The sequence below is a fragment of the Hibiscus syriacus genome, unplaced genomic scaffold (genome assembly GCF_006381635.1).
Source record: "Hibiscus syriacus cultivar Baekdansim isolate YM2019G1 unplaced genomic scaffold, ASM638163v2 tig00110450_pilon, whole genome shotgun sequence".
Lineage (NCBI taxonomy): Eukaryota > Viridiplantae > Streptophyta > Magnoliopsida > Malvales > Malvaceae > Hibiscus > Hibiscus syriacus.
In genome coordinates, this window is record NW_024062743.1 from 8,157,797 (window position 1) to 8,184,468 (window position 26,672).

Here is a 26,672-nt window from a genome sequence, read left to right on the forward strand (position 1 = left end):
TCCTGTATGATTCTTTCCGCAATATGAACATTGCCTAACTTGACTGAGATTTGATCTTCTATCAGTAAAAGCATCTGATTCCAACATATCTTGAGTTAGAGAATCTCATTCTCTATTTTTCTTTGATAGCAAAGAACTCGACGAAGCACCCATTCTCTTGGACTTTTTAAACTTTCTGTTCTTTAAATATTTCATTCTGAGCTCTCTCTAGAGCTTTAGCTCGATTAACCACTTCTTGAAACGATGAAAAATTCAAGGCTATCAACAACTCTCTTAGCCTAGGGCGCAAACCCTCTACAAACCAGTCGCACACATTCTTCTCAGTCGGAATAAGTTCAGCAGCAAAACAAATTAACTTATTAAACTCACATTCATATTCATATACTGTATAATTCCCTTGCTTCGAGTTTAAAAATTCTTGTTTTATCTGTCTAATATATTGATCACCAATGTACTTACGCTTGAATTCTTCCAAGAAGAATAACCAGGTCACTTGATCACTTCTTAATCTCATGGTGATATTTGTCCACCATATTATAGCTTGACCCCTTAACAGATAAACTATTCCATCTAATTTCTCCACAGCAGAACAGCGGAGCCCTTCCAACATAATCTTGACAACGTTCAACCAAAGATCCACATCAACTGGATCTTCTTCAGCTTCACCTTTAAACTCATGTGCTCCTAAACCTTTTAATTCCTTAGCTATATTCATTCTAGGAGCTGAGGGTGCAGAGGGTTGAAAACGCGACAAAACAACTTTTAACGTCCCCAAAAATAACCCTTGATCTCTCACTGGTACTACTGGAGGTGTTCGCTCTTCACCATGCCTGGCCAGGGCAGGTGAATTGCTACTACCCTCAGGTCTATTACTTCTTATTTCACTGCGAGGACTCTCACGATCAGACATCTATTACATAACCATATAACTTTATTAGAACACAACATACTCATGACTCTATCAGATCAGAAACTTTCACTTTATGTTGGTAGGTATATCTTTTCAAAATACTTTTGACTTCGGTTTAAGCCTAGAATCGGCTAAACCTTAGCCCTGATACCATTAAATGTAACACCCCCAACTCGTATGCGACCCAGATAATAATCTGAGGTGTCCATTGACTAGTCAAAGCATGTACTTTTATAAAAACCATAGAAAATTTAAAACTTCCTTTCTAAAAAGTTAATATTTTACATAAACATGTTTAAAACATTATCAAACTCCATCAGAGCGTACATTCATAATAACTTGGTTTACATGCCAACATACTAATTTATATAATAGAACATACATTACAAATATTTCTGATCTGAACTTTGAGCGGAGATATGATGCTATGCTGATCCGAATCTTGATCTTCTGACTTATCCACTCCTACGTGTAAGACACATGCTAAGTCATATACTTAGTGAGACATGTAAATACATAAAGTAACTAACAAATGCATGTATATATATATATGTATATATATCTCAGGTAACACAACATCATACCATAGTATTACACAAACAATATAACATTACACATAATATAAAGTACACCTATACAGATCCTGTTATTATTATCAATAATAACCTCATATCATTATCCATATTATCTTTATTACCACCTCTTAGTTATCTATTCTTACACTTTTGCAACTAGTAATGTTGTATTTGGCATCTAATGTTTATCTTAAACAACCCATTTGACGCCTTAGCTTTTGGAGTGACTATGACCAAACCTCTTTCCCTTTATTTATTAAGTCCTCCTTTTGAATGAGTTATTAATTGATATTCTTGGTTTATTTTAGTTATTGCTTGGTTGTATGTTGTAGTCATATGAACTAAAACTCTTTACTATTTTCGCAGCCGTTGGATGTTCATGCTCAAGTTCCATCCAAACCTATTGGATTGTCATACCAAAGTGCGACAGCTACGAACAAGACAAATTGACCTTGTTACTTTTACTTCAACGGTTTATGCAATAAACGTGATAGGTGCACTTTTCGTGTTCAAAGTGCAGCAACCGTTGGATGTGCATGCAATAAACCTCAAATTTATATTGAAGTAAACACTGTCAAATAGCAAAGTCATGTTCAAAATTCCAAAACACTTCAATTATATTCTAAACCTCGAATTCCAAAATACTTCAATTATATTCTAAACCCTAAGTTGAAGTATTATAGAATTTAGGGTTTAAAATATAATTGAATTATTTTGGAATTTAGGGTTTAGAATGAAATTGAGGACTGTGTTGTAAGTTTTAAAAGTTGGGGGACCTAAATGAAAGCGCCTGAAAAGTTTAGTGACCATATTGCAAACAGACTAATTTTGGAGGACTTCCACATCATCTTCTTCTAACAACAGTGTAACGGCGTCAAATGGCTGGTTACGTCGGGGACCACAATGCAAACAGACTAAATGTTGGAGGAATGTATTGCAAATTTTAAAAGTTGGAGAATCTAAATGCAAGCTTCAGAAAAGTTCAGTGACCATTACTGTAATTTACCCTTAATTTTATTTTTATTTTATTTTATATTTTTAATTTTTGAACTTTATTTAAATAAAAAATATATTTATGACTTTTGGATATTATTTTATAAAGTTTTAAAGTTTTCTCATAAATAATTTTTAATTAAATTCTATAATATTTTATTAAAATCAATAGATTAATATTATTTAATTTATTTCTTTTTCTATATTATCTTTTATATCTACTATTAAAGTTGATTTTTGAAAAACTCAAAATATTTCTAATAAGTCAATTTGGATAAATTAAAAAAATTAATTAATGAAACATTACTAAGAATTATTAAATTTTGTTTTAGTGAGAAAATAAAAAAAAGTAAATGAACTGAAGAAAATAATAATAATAATAATGTTAAACTTCTTTCCATTTACTAGTATATCATCAATCCATGTGTCATAATATAAGCAACGAGGCACGTGCAGAGGGATAAAATGAAAATAAGAGAATTCTATTCGTACGAATCCACCCTTAAAAATATTTTTTGACAAGTAGAAACTAATTAATATGCTTTTTAAAGTTTGAATACCAAACTTAATCGTAATGTATATATTCTGCACATTTGGTCGATTGACCGAACTGCTAACATTTATTCTCTCGTATTCTCCTAAGTTATGATTTTTAGACACAGTAGGAGCTCTCTCCTCCCTTCTTTCCCCTATAATCCTCTTTTTCTTCTAATTAAATTTAGACTAAATTTAAAATTTATGCAAAAAAAAGTCACTTTACTATAAATATTATTATATAAAACCTTCAAAAATATATAAATATTTTTTCAGGATATTATGAGTGTGTAACAAATATATATATATATATATATATATATATAGACGTTAATTTTAAGATTTATCAAATAATTTTAAATAATATACATATTAAATTTTATGGGATATTTAATATTTTCACTTAAAATATTAACAAATCTGTGTGATAGAAACGGATACAAAAATTTAATTCCTTTCCCAGTTCTCTAAAATTTAATTCGGAATATCCATACCGTAGGTATATATTAAAGTTTAATATATAAACACATGAAAAAGCATAGAAAAATTAAACAAGCCTACGTAACAAAAGAATTATACTCTCAATATGTCAATTGCTTCGTTAATTTTCATTCAGCAATCTAATGGTTTGTTCTCGATATAATCAGCTCTATGGAAAACTAAACCAACTACAAATTTAATGTGAACCACAGCATATCAAGAAGGGGGAGAAGAATTTACAGGTAATTTCACTTCATTTTTCATGACTATCGTCGATGGCGTCTGTCTTAATTATAAGAGGCTGGTGGAGATTTCCAACTGCTTCACCCACAATAGGCAACGACAGTGAGCCTACAATGCTATCGACGTCCTCATTTTCAGCCAAGGCTTTATCTAGGGCCGATTTCGCAACTTTAGTCACACAAATCATTAAAACCACTGCATAAAAAGAAATACACTCAGGTCAAACATTTCTGTAACTGTAAAAACACAGGTAGGTTGTAGTGCAATTACATAATTGCAGTTTTCTGTAAATTTTCAAGTATTTTATTGACAACCGTTTCTTCTAGAACTGAAAGCACTAACAAAATAAAGGTGAGAAAATCATTTTCATATGAATCATCTAGCAGATCCAATATTTCTTTATCTATGTTACCAGGATTCATTTCCACAATTCTTTTGTATGACACTTGAGCTAATAAATATCCTCCAAATCCATTCAAAAAATTCAAAAACAATTTTTTGAACATTCCCATGTCAAACACATGCTGTATCTGACCACATCCAAGTTCGGTAACATAGAAAAATTGTCTTAAAAGTATTATTATGGGGTAAGGAGAAAAAATAGAGAGAGAGAGAGAGATATGCAAAATATCATTTATTCAGTGCTTTGCTGCTTACCAGACACAGAAAGGCCCATTATGAGAAATGCCTGCATTCATAAAGCAAACATGGGTTGTCAGAACACAAGACAGAATTAAGATGAAGCATAAAAAGCATCTTCCTCCTAATTAGGATTGCCAAATGTAAAAGCAAACATGCAAGCTAGAATCTTATGGAAGAATAACTAGAAGTAATTAGATAAGTGCATTTTCCTGGCATATAGGGGCCACAAAAGAAGCATACCTCAGAAAACTATACATTGGGACCAACTACTTAAAATACAAATAGATAAACAATTGAACATATGAAGAATAACAAAACTTACCCAACGCGCAGTTGAAAACTCATTCCATCCATGTGTCACATCAGAAAGATCCTTAAGAGTTGTTCCGACATAAACTAAAGCAAGGGTTATTGGCTGTAACAAACACCATTCTCAGTGTTAAATCCGAAGCACGACAAAACCACAAAAAAATGAAACACGCATAAATAGCAAGCTGAAACTTTTGGAAAGAATAAGTAGAGGGTGATAGTAAATTGAGAAGAAAATACCATCATTCCTAACCAGGAGGCCAACATGTATTCTAGAACTGAAACGGGAGTCATCGACAACAGATAATTCATCATGTTGAATGGGAGAAAGGGTACAAGTCGAAGCAGCAAAACAATCTGTCCAGCAACAGAAGAAAATTTAGAAATCTGACAGTATTTCAATCAATAAACAAAGTTATTCCCTTTTTTTTATCTTCAACGGTTATTATCCATTTTTTCAAAAAAATTAATAATAATTGATATAAGCTAACATGTTGTGTCGCCACTGAACCATCAGGCGAACTATAAATAGTAACATTTTCATCTACATAATCTGGAACATCACTTTCTGAGAGCCTGAAAAGACACTTTTCTTCTATTCAATCAAAGTTCTAACTTCTCAAACATAGGAAGAACATAAAATTTCCCCCCATTATTTGGCTAATAGCATTATTAACTCATTCTGATGCATTAAGCAGGATTTAAGCCACAGCTTATCAAATAACTTAAATTTAAAAAAGAGTTAGAAATAGAACTAGTAAGACATCTTTAAGAAAATAACAAGACTACAAACCTTAAAGCCAGATCTCCGTATTGCAATTGCTTCTGACCGGAACTGAGGATAATCTTTTAACTTAGAAACAACAAATGATCTCCCAATCTGCATAAGAACTACAAAATACAAAGAAAATTGAAAGAGACATGATAGAAATAAATATGATACCGAACTAAATATAAAGCAACTGACAAGGTTTAATAAAAATCAATACCTAACATATCAATAAGTTGCTTTTTGTCCAGGGATGGTAAAGTAATAAGACAATTAAAAATTTCATAGCAAATCAATTAACATACTGTTCTGCCAAGAAGGAACGCCGCTCCTGCACCAAGAGTTGCACCAATAGAATCTGCAACAAAGCCCACAGGCAATCCAAAAAAGATAGCCACCACCAAGCTGACAAATGAAAAAACAGTACTTGGTAGATTTAAATTCTGTTCATTTCTCATTTAATTTCTGGAAGGAGGTTTCAATATGCAATGTTACATGGTGAGTAAAATATATCATGTAAATAACATGAAAAAATATAGTAATTTAACTACCAATTTCTGTTATCTGTGTGTCAACTATAAAATGAGATTTTAAGCCTCTTTATTCTTTACATGCATAACAAACTTATCAAAACCTGGTTTCTTGTTTGGTTATTGCTTTGTGCTGATTAACTGTTAAACCACGGTTTCCATGCATGATACTTCTCATTTGAAAAAATGACAAGCGAAAAGTCAATTCAAGGTTTTCTCCCTACTGGAGCCTCTCGGTCTGCTTTTGTTAATAATTTGAGTAAAAGAGTCAGTATGAGAGCTTTGTGGGAACGGTTCAAGGTCCATGGCAAGGTTGTTAAGGTGTTTATTCCCATTGTCAACAAGAGACCGAAGTACAGAGATTCAACTTTTGCATTTGTTCACTTTGAGAGTCAAGAGGATCTTTTGCAAGTAGTAGCAAAGGTTGATAATGCGATGATTGATGGGAAGAGAGTTTCGGTTAGGGAGACGAAGTATCATAAGTCGGCAAGAGGGAAGAATCTGATTGGTTCAGACGTTGAAGGGGTTAAGTATAGGGTTGAGACTCACATAAAGAGCCTTGACGGTAAAGGTAAGGTGTTTAATTAGTTTCATGATGGGAGCTCTTACCGTGATAAGTTGGTGGGAAACAAGAGGTTACCAGTAGGAGGGATGTAATAGTTTGACGAGTGGAGAAGTTGCTTCGAAGAATCCATACTATGTCTTCATCCCTGTGGAGGAGCGATGTTGGTTAAAGAGGTCGTTGATTGACATTCATAAACAATCGTATGATGTGGAACTAATCCAGAAAGCTCAACACAGTGATGGTATAAATGCAAAAGTGGCGAGCTGGGGGTATGCCAGGAACTCATGTTTAGTCACTTTTCTGTCGGAAGAAGAGAAAATGAAAGCTCTGAAAGAAAAAACTCTGGAGTTAAATTTCTGGTTCGATTGGTTGAGGCCAGTTTACTCGGATGGGGGTGTTCCTTTGGCGTTTTGCGAAGTGTCGTTAATTGGAGTATCACTGAATTGTTGGAATGAAATCTTTTTCTCCAGTTTGGCTTCAAAGTAGGGAGAGCTAGTGGAGATAAAAAAGGAAACACTGCTGAAGTTGGATTGCAGAGTAGCTCAGATGGTTGTTAGCCTAGTTGGTTCGGTTGCTAATCCGTGTGGCACTCGAAAGGGACGCTTCCCAACCAAGTCAGCCTTAATCTCGTAGATCTGATCAAGCATAAACAAACATCGCGTTAGATCTTTATAGCCACATGGTCCTTCGACCAATAATCCGAGCCCGTGGGGCATAGCGGATGCACACCTCAACCCCCGGACTTCTCCGAGAGAAAAATGTTTTATTAATAAAAGGAATATCGGGTTACAGAAGACTCACCCACACCACCGATTAGGCCGTAGGGGCGGCCCTCGATGGTGTCCACAAGACACGTACCTTTACCTGTGGATCAGCCCAAACTCTGCCGGCTGTCCACCCCTTACATATATGCGAAAACAAAATAGCAGAAATGCTACCTATAGACGTTGAAATGCTCGAACAGGGGACAGTAAGTCATACCCCTACTCCCTACCTAAAACATTAAAATGCTTGAAAAGAGGACAAGCTTATTCTACCCTGCCACTAGGCCGTCCTTTTGATTTTCTGGAATCGATCTCCATCAACACTAACGGTAGGTTGTATGTGATAAAGATTAAAGTAGAGATATCGAATGATGGTTCTTCTGAGATATCGAATGGAGAGAGTGATGGAGAGTCTTCTGATGAAGGGGAGGATGGATCATCGGAGAACCAATACGATGATGGAGGGGTCTTGAGGGATCGGGAAGTCCAAGAGGCAGGAGTGTAGTCCCAGGAGAGAGTGGAGACTTGGGCTAATGAGATTTCGACAGGTGGCATGGAGGTTTTCGTTCCTGGAATTAATGATGTAACTGATACGAGGCAAACTAATTCGATGGGTATTGATAAAGAGAGGCAGTATAAATATTTAGTTCCTATGCAACATATTTTGTAGGGGGTAAATGATGTGAATTATGGGTTGGTTAGAGGAATTAATAGCATGTCAGATAGGCCCAATTCTGTTAGAGAGAATGTGGAGATTATCTGGGCTGATCCAGGAACAAGCAAAGGTGGACCCTTTCAACATGGGTCTCGTAAGAGATCCAGTTCTTTACTCTTTAAGTAGTAATGGAAATCATATAAGGGGTTCAGGTGGTTCTCGAAACCATAATATTAGATTGGGCGAAGATTCGATTTCTCCTTCAAGGTCATCTTCTCAGAGAATAGGTCATTCAAATCGTGGTCGCACTTTAAATAGGAGTGTGTCAATTGGTAGAACTGGGTGCAAATTCTTTAATAGAGTCTATAGTAGAAGCAGAGGAAGGGGAAATTCGAGATAAAAAAAAGAGGGATCGTTCGAAGAGTCCAAGTCATTGTTTTGATGAGGATGAAGTAGTCCGGGCAAGTTGGAAAGTTAGCAATTTGATGGGTGTAACCTTCCGAGGAGGTAAAAAAGCTTTTATGAAAAAGGCAAATTCTCTGATAGAGGAGAGGAGGAAGGGGGTGAGAATTGATCTCCTGTGGTTATTATGTTATTTTCTTATTCCTATGTCAAGTTTAAGTATCTTATCTTGGAATGTGTGGGGTTTGGGAAGAAGAGAAAAGTCAAGGGCAGTGATGAATTTTATTATAGGGAAGAAATCGGCGTTGATGTTTATCCAAGAATCAAAGTTGGAGGTTGTCAATCTTTCCTTACTAAGGAGATTAGGAGGGAATATGTTGAGAGGGTATGTGGCGTCTTCTGCGGTTGAATCAGCAGGGGGCTTGATAACTTTATGGGATGAAAGTAAGCTGGAGGTGGAGTCTGAATGTGCTCAGGAGAGGTTTATTGCAGTTAAAGGTAATCCAAAAGAATTGTTTGTTAAATGTTAGTTTATTAATGTGTATGGGCCATCAGTGAATTCGAAGAAAGAATATTTCTTCAAGACGTTTTTTGTGCTGCAACTGGATTGTCTCATTTGTTTGGGAGGTGGCTTTAATGCATACCTATCACAAGAGGAGAAAATGGGGAGAAATCAGAACAGGTTCTCGATGAGAATCTTTAATGAGTTTGTGCATAGGTCTAATCTGACTGATATTCCTTTGTCGGGTGGCAACTTCACTTGGTGTAACAACAGGGAAATTCATACTTTTGTTAGATTGGACAGATTTCTGGTAGATTCGAATTTCTTATCAGTGTTTCCGATGCTAAATCAGAGTCTTCTCCTGAGATCTTTATCCGACCACAATGCAATTATTCTAGAAAGTAAAGGGGCGGATTGTTTAATTATTTGTTAGAAGAATAAGGTTTCAAAGAGAAAATGAGGGAGGATTTTCAGAGAGCGAGGATGGAAAGAAGGAGAAAAGGGATTTCCAGTGTTCTAAAATTCTCTAAAGCGACAATCAAAAAGAATTCTAAAGCCAGTTTTATCAAAATGCAAGGGTCCATTTCGGAGCTGGAAAAATTTATACACGACATGGAACTTGATATACAGCAGGGGTCCTCTTCCGTCTCTATAGTCTTTGGGTATGGCTAGAAAGAAGCTTTGGGATTTATAAAAAAAGGAGTTGGTTTGGTTGCAGAAATCACGAGTGAAATGGTGTTTGGAGGGCGATCGTAATACTAGATTTTTTCATATGTGCTGCAAACAAAGGAAGGGTGGACGTTATTAAAGCGTTGAAAGTGATTGGTCAGTTAACGACATATTCTAAAGTAATTAAATCAAGCGTTGTAAATTTTTTCAATGAAGCTTGCAATAAAAACCCTACAATTGAGGTAGAGATATTGAATTTTAATTTCTCCAAGATTTCAGTGGAGCAGAATTCGTTTTTGGATAAACAATTTTCGGAGAAAAAAGTTTGGGATGTAATATCGTCCTCGGATAGTAATAAAGCTTCGGGGCCAGATCGATTGCCAATATAATTTTTCAAAAAGTGAATCTTGAGGTTTTTAGTGACTTTTATGTGGGAAAAAGATGGGATAAAGGGGTAAATCACTCTTTCAATACCCTTATTTCGAAAAAGACGAACTCGGAAAGTATTGAGGACTTTAGACCGATTAGCCTAGTCGGAGGGCTTTATAAGATTTTTTCGAAGGTGTTATCTAGGAGATTACGACAATATATGGATGCGGTTGTCGACTCTTCCCAATTCGCCTTCATTCTGGGGAGGCATATTATGGATTGTTCATTTATTGCGAACGAGGGAATTGATTGTTGGAGAAGGAAAGGCCTTGAAGGAATAGTGTTCAAGGTTGACTTCAAGAGAGCGTATGAATCAATTGATTGGAGTATAATATTAAAAATCATGGATTGCATTGTGTTTGGGTAGAGGTGGAGATCTTGGATGAAAATGTGTTTTTCTACGACTTCAATTTCAATTTTAGTGAATGATTCTCCTTCGGATGAGTTTCGGATTGCGAGGGGTCTTCGACAAGGTTGTTCTCTTTCTCCTCTTCTTTTTAATTTGGTCGGTGAATTATTGAGCTTGATGTAGTCAAAGGCTATGAGTTTAGGTTTGTTTAGAGGATTTAAGATTGGAAATCAGGGTAATTCCTTTAACCTCTCTCACCTCCAATTTGCAGACGATCTATTAATATTTTGTAACGCTTCGATCAGGGAATTGAAGAATGTGAGTAGGGTGCTTCTGATCTTTGAGATGATGTCTGGCTTGCAAATTAATTTATCCAAGAGCAGGTTATACGGAATTAACGTTAATGAAGGGGTCCTTAGTCAGTGGGCTGCTAGAATAGGGGGCACAGTGGGTTCCTTCCCAATAGATTATTTGGGGTTACCTCTTGGAGAGAAGAAAAATTTAGCATCATACACAAGAAAAGTTTTTCAATAATTGTTTTTCTTTCTCTTGTAAATATTTGTTCTTTGAGTTTAATTGTATAACCTTAGGTCTTATTTTTATGAGCCTAACTTTTGTAAACATCCAACCTTTAAGAGATTTTCTTGTTTACACTTCTTTATACCTTGTAAAAGGGGAGTGATTCTAGCTTAGCCTTTGAAAAGCTAAGGAGTTGTAAATGTTATCTCTTGATCCTGTAAAAAGAAAAAACAAATTAGTGAATTTGTTAGAAAATCCTTAGTGAGGAACTAAGGTAATGGATTTAGACTTGGTTGAGAAATCAAACCACTATAAATCCTTATTCAAATTGTCTATCTCTTTTTACTCATTATTCCCTAAACTCAAAAAGTTAATTCACCCCCTCTTGGCAAATTATTCGGTTGATCAATTGAGCTTCATCGAAATCCTAACAATTGATATCAGAGCTTAACTCGTTAGAAGGTTTAAAAACATTGAGACGATCCTTGAAGAAACTCTACCGATACCCGACACAACTGAGAAGATGACTTCCACCTCCGGCTCGTTTCACATGAAAGACTCCCAACTAATTCGACAAACCTCCATACTTCAATGGAGCAAACTACCGTCATTGGAAGAAATTAATGAAACTATTAATCGAATCCAATGATCTTGATGCATAGGAGTGATCGAGAATGATTTCTCTTCTCCAAAGAAGAAGACAAAGGAGTGGAGTGCCCTAGAACGAAAGAATGCCCAACAAAATGCCAAGGCCATGGACATGTTTTGTGCATTTGGTCCCGATGTCTATGAAGGCGTTTATTCTTTTCAAATGCCAAGGAGCTTTGGAATAAGCTCGACGAACTTAACGGAAACAAGAAAGAAAAACCAACTATGGTGGTCTGCTTAATGGCTCTTGAAGAGCCCGATGTATCTTTTAACTCTAGTGAATCAAATTCTTATAAAAAATCTTTTGAAAGCTAAAGTTGATTTTGAAAAACAAAATGAAATTTTGAAAAATGATTTAAAGTGAAAATTGAAAATTTTGAAAAAAAATGTTTTTATTTAAAAGTTAAGCTTGAATGCTTAACAAAAGAAAAAGAAATCATTTTTAATAATTCATCTAGTTTCATAATGACAAAATGCTCACATTGTCATTATCATGATCACAAGGAACATACTTGTCCTTTAAAGAAAGAAAAACATTTTAAAATTAAACAAGTATGTATTCTTAATGGAACAAGGGCCATTGAAACTAATGTTCAAGGGTCCAAAGCAATTTGTGTACCAAAATCCTAATAAATGTCTTTTGTAAGTGTGTGAGAGCAATGATGATGAAAGTGAAGGAATACAAAAGCTCAAGCCACACAAAATGAGGAATGTGTAACATTTAAACTTAATTTGATTATCTTGCACAATTGTTTGCTCATTTAGTTTAAACATGAATGAATTATTTGATTTTAAATAATTTTAAGTTTTCCATCTCATGTAATTTGAAAATTGTAATATGATAGACATTTTAAAGTTTTAATGCTTTTTCATAATTTTAGTCAATCATAATAATTTTTGGTCAAAATTGGTTTTAATATTTTGTTTTTACAAATTTTAATTTTTACCTTAATTTAAATGTTTATGCATGTGATTTATTACAAGTGATATATCTCTAACAATTGATATCAATTTTTTCAAATGCATAACATTTTTTGCTAGCTTTATGCACATGCACTTAAATATAACTTTTGGTATTGCATAAAATAGTTTAAACTTTGATATATTGAATTTCATGTGCTACTAACACGTTTATTAATCTTTGTTGAAATTCAATATCTTTTAAGTGTTAAGCTTTTAGAGTCAAGTTTTTGTTTGGAATGATTTTATTGAGGGAAAACTTTGATTTTTCAGATGATTTTAATGTTAAAATTACTACTTACTCTTCATTGTTGTTTTGTACCTTAAAAGTTTGAATTATTTTTTTATATAACAAAAAGAGGGAGAAGTATAAATTTGAAAAATTTAATTTCTCAATGAAAAAGTGACCTTTAATATTTTTCAAATATTGTTCTTTTTCATTAAATATTTTATTAAGGGAGAGTTTTGCTAAAACGATTTTTTAAATGTTTTGTTATACCAAAAAGGATGAGATTGTTGAACTATGTTTACTAAGGTTTTAATATAACAAATTAAGACAAAATATTTTTGGACTCGATTAAATTTGTTTAAAGTTTTCAAAAATAATTCAAAGTCCATTAAACTAGAATTTGAGCACAAAACAGTTTTTCAGGGTACGTAGTACTGATATTGTTCTTATAGTATCGACATTACATGAACAGTACCAACTGTTTGTGTGGTACCGATACCAAAGGTAAGAGAAGTATCGTTACTCTCTAGGTAGTATCGATATTACCAATTATTTTCCAAATTGCTCAAATTTCAGAATGCAAAATAGGTATCGATACTACTTTACACAGTGGTATCAATACCATGAAGCATAGTATCGATATTGATCAAGCTCAAAGGGGTACCGATATTACTTTACACAGTAGAGTTTATTTGCGGACTAATTTCAAATTGAAGGTGGACAATAGGGATTCAATTTTGTTTTGGCATGATAGAGTTCCATTGAAAGAGCGTTTTCCAAGGTTGTTCACTCTTTCGAATAACAAGGTGGGGAAGATTGTTGATTCAGGAAATCAAACTCTTCAAGATGTTTTGGGCATTTCTATGAGAAGAAATCTTGTCAATTAGCACCCCCACAAGTGCCCCAAAAATTGGTAACTAGTTGCTTACCCTATATTTAAAATCGGAAATTTTGAGTTCGATATTTATTTAATTTGAAAGTCATTACGGATGCAAAGTTGAAAAGGATATTTGTTTATTAAGGCCGATAGCATTTGCCCCCGAGTGTAAATGCGGGAGATCAACTATTGTGTCTAATAACCGAACATTGTCTCGTTTTTAGAAAACCATGATGCAGTTTTGAAAAGGATGTCGACTTATTTCGGGAATCACCAGTAGTCACTCCCAGAGCATAATTGCGGGAGATATATTATTAATTCCTTAATAAGTAAACAGTGCCTTAGAGTTTAAAATAAAATGCAATCAGAATTTTTTTTATTCAATCCTAATTAATCTAAGATAAATTAATGTTTTTTCTAACTTATTGTGTCAAATTATGAGAATTAAGGAACCTAGGGGCTCAAACTTAAATGTGTAGGTTCTAATATTAATCCTATTTGATTTTAATAAATTATCGAATAATCGAGATGGTCCCTCGAGTATTTAGGCGAAGACCAACTCGAATTATCCCCTAAATTAAAAGACTAGTTTGAAATCTAACTAAAAGTGGAGGCTCTAATATCAATCTTAATTAATTATTTCAAAAATAAAATTCGGGGACTAAAGAGTCAAGATCTAAAAATATTGATTTTTAAAAGATCTAGAAGCTTAAGGACCTAAATCGATAATTTCTAAAGTTGAAGATTAAATTAAAACCTATTTTTTATCTAAATGATTAAACTTAGAATTTTTAGTAAATATTAATTATTAATAAATTTTAAAATTCGAGCAATTGAACATTTTATACGAAAACTCGACTCGAATTGCTCTCTAATTAAAACAAAAGTGTCGTCCAAATTTCTGAATTTTAATCTAATTTAAAAACTAAATTTAGAATTAAAACTATGAAACAAAACAAAAGATAATAAAAAAATATAAAATAAAATAATGGCCTAATTGCATAAATATAAAATAACAATGATTAAAATGCAAGAAAATAAAAGTTAGTAACTAAATAGAAAATAAGTAGTGACTAAATTTGAAAGTTAATAAAATAAATATGCATATTCAAAATAAATAACCATAGTGCAAAAGAAGCTAAAATAAGAGGAGCTTAAAGATAATTTTACCCTGATAATGACCAAAACATAAAACGCTAAAATTGTGAGGACATAGACTGAAATTTACCCATTAAGATAGGTGAACAAAAGATAAAGCTCCTAGAATCAGGGGACCTGACGCGTGATTAGCCCCAAAATTTTTAAAAGTTTAATACTTCTCCCCTTGTTTTGTTTCTGCCCGTGATTTACCCTGGCCTTCCCTCAATTCATGCGACGCCGACCTCACCAAAGGACCCCACTGAACAACGCCGACCACCGAATTTGGTGTCAAAACCCACCGGAGAAGGGATATCGACCAACTGGCGAGACCCAAAAGTCCCCTATTTTTTAACGAAACCCCCACCAAACACAAAACCCACAACCGTCCACCCCTTTTTAGGACCGAATAAGTCTACGGCGAAGAGAAGTTCGAACGACACCCTTCCCCAAAGCAAGGTAAACACGACTAACTTCATTCCTCGCTCTTCTATTTTCTTGATTTTGCTTTGTTCAAAAAAAAATACAGATTCGAAAAAACCTTGTAAAATGTTGTTGTATTGATGAAAAATCCACCTACAATTGTTTCACTTTTGTTTTGCTGTTCGAATCGTTCCCCCTTTCGTACATTTCGTTCAGTTTTTTATAGATGAACTTTACATAAGTTTAACATAAAAAAATAAACAAACTAGTGGGGTGGTTATGCTTTTATTATTGCAGGAAACACGAGATGTGAGATGGTAGGTGTTGAAAATCGTCCCACCATCCCATATTTCAACACCTACCATCCCACCATCTCGTGTTTCCTGCAATAATAAAAGCATAACCACCCCACTAGTTTGCTTATTTTTTTATGTTAAACTTATGTAAAGTTCAGCTATAAAAAATGAACGAAATGTAAGAAAGGAGGGGACGATTCAAACAGCAAAACGAAAGTGAAACAATTGTAGGGGGATTTTTCATCAATACAACAACATTTTTCAAGGTTTTTTCGAATCTGTATTTTTTTTTGAACAAAGCAAAATCAAGGAAATAGAAGAGTGAGGAATGGAGTTAGTCGTGTTTACCTTGCTTTGGGAAAGGGTGTCGTTCGAACCTCTCTTCATCGGAGACTTATTCAGTCCTAAAAAAAGGGTGGACAATTGTAGGTTTCATGTTTGGTGGGGGTTTCGTTAAAAGTGAACATAGATGGTGCTATTGATAAAATGTAGGTGAAAGGTGGCATCGGAGGGCTACTCAGAGACGAGAAAGGTGTGGTGTTGAGATCGTTCTTAGAGAGAATTGGTTACCCTCCAATTCTGGCAGAATTGATGGCAATTATGAGAAGGCTGAGGCTTTTCTTAGAGTCGGGGATTTCAGCGAATTGAAAGGCTTATTTTAGAATTCGATAGTGTTGTGGTTGTCGATTGGATCAAGAATCTTGCTGCTACCACCCTATTGTTTTTGTCCATAGTTAAAGATATAGCCTCGATTGTGGTTGACAAAGGTGTTATTGTTAGGCATGTGTTGAGAGCATCTAACTGGGAAGCGGATGAATTTGCTAAGCTAGGGATAGGCTAATTGGTTGGGATATATTTGTTTTTTTTATAAGAATTGGAGGCCTTGTTAAAAACCCCCTTCATAATCATCAACATACTAAACCATATGTCAACGAAAATTAGGAGGAAAATAGTACCACATGATTTATTAAATATTAAAACCAGTACACCTTGGATGAAATGAAATAACACCCCAATAAGATACATCCATCAAATAAAAAAACCCCAGAAAACCTCTAATAAACCACCCTAAAACAACCAAATAAAACAAGGAGAGCCTTATTCGATACCAACTCACGCCTATCCCGAGCCTCGCATCACTAAGAACCAAAATATTCGAAAGCAACACCTAAATCCAATAATATGAAGAAAAAAAAACTGAATCCGAGCGGCAAACCATCAAAACAATTGGAGAAGCAACACGATCCAATCAACAAAACTCCTTCAAAAACCGCTAACAGACTAAAGGCCAAGATTCGTCCGAGGCAGTTAAGCCACCTCTACCTTTTGCTTGCCTTTTTTAGATTCGCGAGGTTTTTTTTCTTTCCGCACTTTGGTCCCTTCCTTTGACCCTCTCCCTGCAGCCGGATTGAATCACCTATTGCCCCATTAGAAACCAATAGACCCATACTGTGGCCGTCTTCTAGGGCATGAGAACATTTTGATCTGATCGATAGAGGGCACAAGGTAAGGAAGACTCCAAAACTGAACATGGCCTTGAAGCTAAACCAATTTCACCACCAGTGGCTCTACTACGAGGTACTTCTTCTTTCCCAATCTGATTTGACAAGTTTTCCATCAATTCAAGTGGAAAGGAACCCGGTGTACCTCAGGGGAACATCTACCAGAGGGAGGAGCTTCAATTTGAGTATTAGATAGGGCCAATGCATCCATGCTTGACATTGAATTTTTGGATTTGTCGTTATCAGAGGTAACTGTGTCTTCTTCATCTTCCTCGGGAACCCAAGGAATAGGCTTGAAACTCAGATCGATCTCGCGAACCAGGACGGTAAACGATTGGCCTTCAACCTTCAGTTATACTACCTCTTCAATTCTAGAGATGATATTTGTGAAGATCTGGATTTTTACCCGATCAAAGGACGATGGATATTGGGAGTTTTCATCTATTGCAATAATTTTCCCCTACTTTGATGCTATGTTTGTAAAGGTATCCCAGCTCCTAGCATGAAAAAGAATCCCTTCCCAAACCAACCAAAGACGCCGAATCTCCACCACCAATTTTTTTACCATGATTCAAACCTGTCGAACCACACTACCAGATATTCCGAATTCTCGACTTTCATTCTATTAACATCGAGTTTTCAAAACAAATTAAGACAACATTTTCAGTAGCTCTCATCAACGAAAAACCCTTAAGACCTTTTCATGCATCTGTCTTGTGAAGTTCGTGTTGGAAATAAAACACTCACACAAACAACTTTTATTGAAACTCAAACAAATATTACAAGAGTACTCTCACTCAAAAACAAGAACTACAACTCACTCTTATAAGACTTTGCTTCTTCACTCACTTAGAAGCTCTTAATTTTTCTTTATGCTTAAAACTAAAATGGGAAGGGGTATTTATACTACTCAAGAACAATCCTACACCATACAAATAAACTAATTTAAACCATTACAAATTCAACAAATATCTAACTCTCACCTAACTAAATTGATGTAAGCAATGACATCATTAATTAAATGATGTAAGCAATGACATCTTTAATTAAATGATGTAAGTAATGACATCAATTTAGTTTGGGTTTGGGTTTAGGCTCCCATAATGGATCAAGTTTATGATCCAACACCCTCCCTTAAACTTGATCTCGTGACCCCTAGTAGGTTCCTTAATCTTAAGAAGTCTTCGATGGTCAGTGGCTTGGTAAAAATATCAGCAACTTGATCTTGTGACTTCACATATTCAACTTCCACATCTTTTCTTGCAACACACTCCCTTATATAGTGGTAGCGAATATCAATGTGCTTGCTTCGATCATGGAATACTGGATTCTTCGCTAAGGCAATGGCTGACTTGTTGTCGACACAAACCTTGGTAGGCTCTTTTTGTATCAAACCAATCTCCTTCAATAGATTTCTAAGCCAAATTGCATGACAAACACATGAGGTAGCAGCAACATATTCCGCTTCACAAGTGGACAATGTGACAATCGGTTGTTTCTTTGACATCCATGTGAATGCAATATCTCCCATGAAAAATACGAATCCAGTAGTGCTCCTTCGATTATCTATGTCTCCACCCCAATCACTGTCGCTATATCCAACAAGCTTGTAATCATTAGAAACTGAATAGAACAAGCCAAAGTCAATTGTACCTTTCAGATAGCGAAGAATTCTCTTTGCGGCTTTAAAATGGGTGGTTGTTGGGGATTCCATGTAGCGACTAACCAATCCAACTGCGTGAAGAATATCGGGTCCCGTGCAAGTTAGATAGCGTAGACTTCCTACCAAACTTTTGAAGAATGTTGGATCTACACTTTCGCCTTCTTCATGTTTGGTCATCTTGATCCCGTATTCTGCCGGTGTGCTTATTGGCTTACAGTTCTCCATCTTGAACTTCTTCAGTATCTCCTTTGCATAGCTTTCCTGTGAAATGAAAATTCCATCATTTTGTTGCTTAACTTCAATGCCAAGGTAGTACGCCATGAGCCCCATGTCTGTCATCTCGAATTCTTTCATCATCACATCCTTGAATTCATTAAACATGCTTGGGTTGCTTCTAGTGAAGATCAAATCATCCACGTAGAGGCACACGATCAAAATATCTTCATCTTTGATCTTGATATATAGAGCATGCTCGTAGGGACATTTGTTGAAGCTATTCTCTTGGAAGTACTTGTCGATTCGGCTATTCCATGCCCTTGGTGCTTGTTTTAGCCCGTAAAGAGCCTTTTTCAACTTCAACACCTTGTCTTCATGCCCTTTGACTTCATAGCCTGATGGTTGCTGAATGTAAAGTTCCTCTTCAAGAACTCCATTTAGGAAGGCGGACTTTACATCCATCTGTTGTATCTTCCACTTGTTTTGAGCTGCCAAAGAAATGATTAGTCTGATAGTCTCTAATCGAGCAACAGGAGCAAATACCTCATCATAGTCAATTCCAGCCTTTTGACTATAGCCTTTAGCAACTAGCTTCGCCTTGTGCCTTTCAATCTCTCCTTTGGCGTTTTGCTTTGTTTTGTACACCCATTTGACACCTATCGCCTTATGTCCCTTGGGAAGTGAGGTAAGTTCCCATGTGTCATTCTTTTCGATGGCCTTGATTTCTTCGTCCATCGCATCTCTCCATTTCTTTTCTTGTACCGCTTCTTGAAAGCTCACTGGTTCACAATCGGCAAACAGACAAAATAATGTAAGATTATCTTGTCGTTCAGTTACCTCATAGAGATCTCTAAGGCTTCTGGTGCGTTGCACAACTCTTTCACTTTGACTCCCACTTGACGATGATGAAGGTGATGAGTCTCCTTGAGTGGTTGATGTTGGTGAAGTGGGTGGAGTTGCAAGCTCTTGTTGAGATTCATCTAGTTGCTCCCTCATTGTTTGCTCATCTTCTTCAAACTGAGGAAAGAAATTGAAGTCATCTGTATGAGAGTTAAAATCCCATTCTCCTTCTTCGTTGAAGACCACATCTCGACTAATCACAAACTTCTTATTGTCTGGATTGTACAACTTGTAGCCCTTTGAATTAGCATCATAGCCGATGAAGATAAAACTCTCGCTTTTATCATCAAGCTTCGTTCTTCTCTCGTCTGGTACGTGAACATGGGCTATACTTCCAAAGGTTCTCAAGTGGGAAATGCCAGGCTTTCTTTCACTCCATGCCTCTTGCGGTGTCTTTCCCCATACACTTCTTGTTGGAGATCGATTTGACAAGTAGACTGCACACGATACTGCTTCCGCCCAAAATTCTTTGGGTAGTTTCTTGCTTTTGAGCATGCTTCGTGCCATGTCGAGAATTGTTCTATTCTTTCTTTCTGCCACACCATTTTGCTGGGGGGATCTAGGAACTGTCATTGGTCGACGAATTCCATTTGCTTCACAGAACTCTTGAAACTCCCTGGAAGTAAATTCTCCACCTCGATCGGATCTCATGGCTTTGATCTTTCTACCGCTTTCTCTCTCCACTGCTACTTTGAACTTCTTGAATTCAAAAACTTCTGACTTCTGTTTCAAGAAATATACCCAGGTTTTTCTTGAAAAATCATCAATGAAGAGAAGAAAATAGTTATTGTTACCGAGAGAGCTTGGCTTGATCGGTCCACACACATCGGTATGGATGAGCTCAAGTGGCTTCTTAGCTCTTGTCTCTGACTCATTTGGAAAGCTTTTCCTGAATTGTTTCCCGACTAGACACCCTTCACAGAGCTGGTCAGGATGGTTGATGTGAGGTAGTCCTTTCACCATCTCCTTCTTAGATAATAGCTCTAGACCTCCAAAATTGAGATGCCCAAATCGAAGATGCCAAAGCCATGATGCATCTTTGTAGCAAGCTTTCAGGCACTTTGCAACATCATTTTGTATGTTGATCAAGAACATTCTATTCTTTGACATCGGCACTTTAGCAATGAAGTTATTCTTATCATCTTTTATAGAAAGATTATAATTATTCATATGAATATCATAACCTTTCTCTACCAGTTGCCCTAAACTTAAAATGTTACTTTTCATATTGGGCACATAGTAGACATTTGAAATAAATTGATGTCTCCCATCTTTCAAACGGATAAGAATGTTACCTCTCCCTTTCACTGCTATTGTGGAATCATCTCCAAACGAAACATTTCCACTTACTGACTCGTCTAGCTCCACAAACATATCTTTCCTTCCACACATGTGATTGCTTGCACCACTGTCAAGATACCAGGAATTTTCTTGGCCACCATCAGTTTCCTTTCGTGCTAGAAGAAGAGTTTCTTTGCCATCTGTCTTTTCCTCCACGTAATTGGCCTTCTCCTCAATTTTGTTGTTGGGAGCTCTACATTCTGAAGCATAATGCCCAAATTTTTGACAATTATAACATCGAATTTGAGATTTGTCATACTTTGAGTTTGGATTAATTCTTCCACGACCTCGTGTTGAGCTTTCTCCTTTCTCATAGTTGTTGTTGGAATTGTTATTGTTGTAATTCCAGCCTCGTCCACGACCTCGACTTCCACCTTGTCCATGGCATCTACCTCTGCCTTGGCCACGTTGGTTTCTATCATTGCGTTGGCTCTCATGCATATCCTTGAGTTGCAGCTTGAGGAGTTGCTCAGTAAACTCATGCTTCTTTTTATGCTTCTCTTCGTATGCTTGCAATGATCCTTGAAGCTGTTCGATCTTCATTTCTTCCAAGTCTTTAGTTTCTTCAATCGTCACGACGATGTACTCAAATTTGGGATCTAACGAACGGAGTATCTTCTCTATTATCCTCACATCGTCTAACTTTTCACCATTTCTTTTTAATTGATTAGAAACAGCTACTACTCTTGAGAAATAATCTGAAATAGACTCAGATGCTTTCATGTTTAAGGATTCGAATTCACCTCTTAATGTTTGGAGACGAACCTTCTTCACTTGCTCGGATCCTTTGTAAGAGGTTTGTAGCTTCTCCCACGCTTCCTTGCTAGAGCTTGCACTTGAAATCTTTTCAAAACCATCATCATCTAATGCTTGATAGATGAGGTAGAGAGCCTTCTTGTCTCTCTTTCTTGAATCCTTCAAAGTTGTCTTTTGATCTGGTGTAAGAGTAGCAAAAGCATCATCATCTGCAGGCTCGTTATAGCCTTTCTCTATGATATCCCACACATCTTGTGATCCAAGAAGTGCCTTCATTTTGATACTCCAATTGTCATAGTTGTTGTTGAGTGTCGGAACTTGGAATGGTGCCATACCATTTGCCATATCTCTCAATATAATGAGATTTTGTAAAATCCGATTGCACGGATGAATCCGGAACGATGAAAAAAAAACTTTGGAGGGACTTGGACAACTCGGTCAAGGGCTCCAACTCGGCTGACTCGGCTCAACTCGGTGAGTCAACTCGATTTTCTGGCAGCAGCCTTCCGGTGGTGCGTGGCGGTGCGTCAGAACTCAGATTGAGAAAATTCTGGCAGCGTCGGATTCCTCTCGTCGAGACCTTCGATCTTTCCAACTCTCTCTGATGCCACTATGTTGGAAATAAAACACTCACACAAACAACTTTTATTGAAACTCAAACAAATATTACAAGAGTACTCTCACTCAAAAACAAGAACTACAACTCACTCTAATAAGACTTTGCTTCTTCACTCACTTAGAAGCTCTTAATTTTTCTTTATGCTTAAAACTAAAATGGGAAGGGGTATTTATACTACTCAAGAACAATCCTACACCACACAAATAAACTAATTTAAACCATTACAAATTCAACAAATATCTAACTCTCACCTAACTAAATTGATGTAAGCAATGACATCATTAATTAAATGATGTAAGCAATGACATCTTTAATTAAATGATGTAAGTAATGACATCAATTTAGTTTGGGTTTGGGTTTAGGCTCCCATAATGGATCAAGTTTATGATCCAACAGTTCGAGATGGAAAAAAAATTTCTACACTAACACACAAGGCAATTTTCCAGAACTTGTATTTTATCTTCATCAACCACCCCTTCTATCGAGGATGGGTAACTCTTTTTGTCAGCTACATCCCTATCCTTCTGCTGAAAGGATGAAGTAGTTCTTCTCCAGAAGGATTGTTTGGGATTATATTTTGCCATCGAAACACCAATTTTACATCCAAAAATGAAAGAGTCATCCATCCTAACAATTGCTTTCTTGGCTTCTTCAAATGTAGCAAATCTGATAAATCCAAAACGAATCCCCCTTATAGATTTTTTAGAAAGGATGAAAACATTAATCACCTTTCCATGGATGCAAAAAAGAGAGCCAAACCTTTTCCAATGAAGATTGTCGGGAATATTTTCAACAAATAGCGTATAACACCCAACCCTATTTCTCTTTTTAGTTGATATGTATTTTTGCTTCCAGCAGGAACTGTTATTTTTCCTCCATTCACTGTTGCCATTCCTACCGTAACTATTTTTGGTTCCAAGCCAAACCCGATTGAAATGATCGCCCATATTTCATAAATCAACTTCAAATCTGAGAGGTAGGGTCTGGTCGGAATCACCCAGAGACAGTGGAAAAAAACTGGCGTTAGAAATGGCCCTCACGCGTCGGCGCGTGAAGGAGTGAACGAACCTTGTGGCGGCGCGTGAACTCCACGCGCTAGGCGTTTTGTGACCAGTCTTTCCAGATCGACCGTTCGTCGCAAGGAGTACCTCTTGGTGCTAGCGGTGTTGAGACAATGACCTCCAAAAGTCACCAGGGAAAATTAAAAAATCGACCTTCAACGGTAGATCTGCACCGATTAAAGGTTTTTTTGGAAAAACTATGTTCGAAATTAGAACCACAATGGCGAGATGAACTTCCCTGAGAAAAACGGCGGCGAACGATGTTCGGAGTGTTGCAGCTGACCGCGGTGAACGACGATCGGCGGGATTGGCGGCGGCGGATGGCGGTAGATAATTGCCTGTGAACGGATGATAACACCAAAAACACCTAACCTTCCGCTTCTCTCTCTATCAAAATTCAAAATACATTTTTAAAAGCTAAAATGCGGGGAGCATGGATCGAACACACGATGTTGGGATATATTTGTTTCATTGAGTTTGTTGTATTTGGGGAAGTTTTGGTTATATTTGTCAATTGTGTTGTGCTTGCGTTTGGTTGATTGTTTTTATGATATAGTTTTCTTGAGTTGGGTTTGGTCATTGCTGTGTTTATGTAGTTTAATGTTGATCATTGTTGAGGGGGTAGTCAGGTTGTGTTTGATGGTATTGTACTCTTCTTGTACTTGGTATTTATGCAATAAAATTTTGAAGCACTCTTTTCCTCCTTCCAATGTCCGTTGAGTCACTCTTCTTGCTTGACAGTTATGAAGGGGGGTTTAACGAGAACTCCCTTTTTATAAAAAAAAATCATGTAAATAAAAAATTTAAGAAAACATGTTGCAGAGAAATACGGAAAAAGTTAAAAGATCGTAGGGATAATTTAATGTCATATTAACAGTAAGAATGCTAGTCAATCATAATTTAGTCTTCTCTGTTAAATGACAAAAAAATTAGGATAAAGTGGTTTGTTTAAGTTTTAATTTTCCAATAGGCAGCATAGAATTTAACCAAAAAAGTGTCAATTTAACAAGACCCATAATTTACCATATCATTATTCTAGATGTCAATTTATTCCAAATCCAGGTACTTACAGAGCTACTAAATCACTTATAGAAACTAATTCTAAGTTTATTAACATGTAATTAACTCTTCCATATAGGGCTTGACCAACATCTTCCTAAAAGAGCCATGTATGGTAAATAATCTGCATCAAGAATTGAATGGATTTTACTTCTATAATAGTAGATAATGGTAGGGCATGGACACTATCCCTACTCTACAGAGAACAACCTCTAATAATGAATGAAAGAATCAAGATCGTTACTCCATATCACGCAGGGAGGGAAACAACAATGATTAGTAAAAATAGCATGAACAAGAAAGAAATCCATGATGACACAAAATGCTAATGATTTGGCTACAATGAAGCATCAGTATAGGAGTTTAATGCTTACAGTAAGCACTGAAGCTGGAACCGCTAAGACTGTCAAAGGAATATAAGCAACAGCCCTGCAAATCAACAAAGAACTATGAAGTTGAAAGGTAACAAATTCCAATACTTCAGAATTACGTTATCCACAGCTAATCAATTCACTAGAAAATTAGTCAGTTATCAACACCAAAGCTTCAAATTTAGAGTTATACTACATAATAATGAGGCTAAGATTAATACTCATCGAGGGGCATTCTATTAATAATCAGTTCTGTCTTGACAACAATGAACATTTTATATTATCAGATGGACACACTGCCAAATCAAATGTACTGCATTTAGTAAACGAAACAATAGATGCTAGAGGGAAAAAAATACAAGAGGATTTCAGGTGACTTACAGCACAAGTGGACCCCAAGGTCCAAGATCCTTGTCAACCCATAACAAAAAATCCTTCAGAATCTGCAAGAAAACTTGCTTTCATCAACATAAAGATTCTTAAAAACAAAAAAAAAAAAACTGGGTAATTACACTAACAGTTAATAACTGGAAAGCTAAGGAGAACCATAATTCTTAAGAATTATACGAGGCATTTTATAGTTCAAGTAAACCGGCTCGTTTTACTTATGAAAACGTTGTCGTTTTGATCATTAAATGCAGCGGTCTGGCTTAACCTAAATGCTGAGTAGAGGGTTTGTGCAAAAACAATTTTGAGTTTTAAAAAAAATCTCAGCCGTTCTACTAATCTACTCTTCTTCTCTTGATCTTCTTCATCTTGCTTTCTTCTTCTGGAATTTCTTGTGATTTCAGATTTGAACGTGCAACAAAGAATTCATGACCATACTTAATTTTGTATTTCTCCTCATATATATTGCCTTTATATTTACTCTAACTTTGCAATTGGTATTGGTTTCAGAAGTGGAATGCAATTAGATAAATACATGAGTTCAAAAGCATAGGCTTAGTCGCAAATTAATCCTGAAACCTATGAAAAAATCACAAATTTACACTTATAACATCATACCCTAAAGTTCATGAATAGAAAGGAATGTATACTAACAGATCCAAAAATGCGCCACATAGTTAGCTCATTGGAGTAGAAAACACTAACACATTCAAATCTTAGTCAATACAAACACCCGCAAAAAAATAGAGAATCTCAAAAAAAGAAAGAACAAGAGTATAAAAACCCAAAAAAATAACAAATAAATATAATTATCAATCCAAAAGAGAAAAGCAAGAAATACCCAGATCAGAAAACCAAAAGAAAACAAAAAACAAAATTAAGAATAAACAATAGAAAATAAATTCCCCCGGATCAAGAAAATGTGTAAAAAGATAGAAAAAAACAAGCCTTCTCAACTGGGAGGGTGAAACAAGAAAAAACAATAGCAGCAAAAAGAACAAGAGTGATCCTGGGAGAGAAGCCCCAGGAAAAAGCCATTGACAACCTACGACGCCAAGGCCTACACTCTTTGTTGTTGCTGTTAAAATCGAAGATCTCTGGTTTAAACGATGAACGTGCTCTCAGTCCTTCTAAGGTTGCCAGATTTTGGGAAGTTAGAAGGAAAGCGAAAAAAAAGGGAACTGGGATCTTCTTTGTGCTTGGTATCTTCCTTTGCGGTTTTAGCCTAACAAACAGTCAAATGATTTTTGAGTATTTGTCTTATTGCTTTTATTTCAAGGGTAAATAGACAAATGTTAACTAATATTTGATTACATATTTATATCTATCATTGAAGTTTTAAAAATAATAAATTGATTATTAATATTATTAATTTATAATCAATTAAT

The 26,672-nt window shown here is 35.8% G+C and overlaps 1 pseudogene; it reads right to left on the reverse strand.

Moving 5' to 3' along the window:
• Positions 1-3,599: 3,599 nt before the first annotated feature.
• LOC120126085 lies at positions 3,600-25,358 on the reverse strand (annotated as a pseudogene).
• Positions 25,359-26,672: the final 1,314 nt, after the last annotated feature.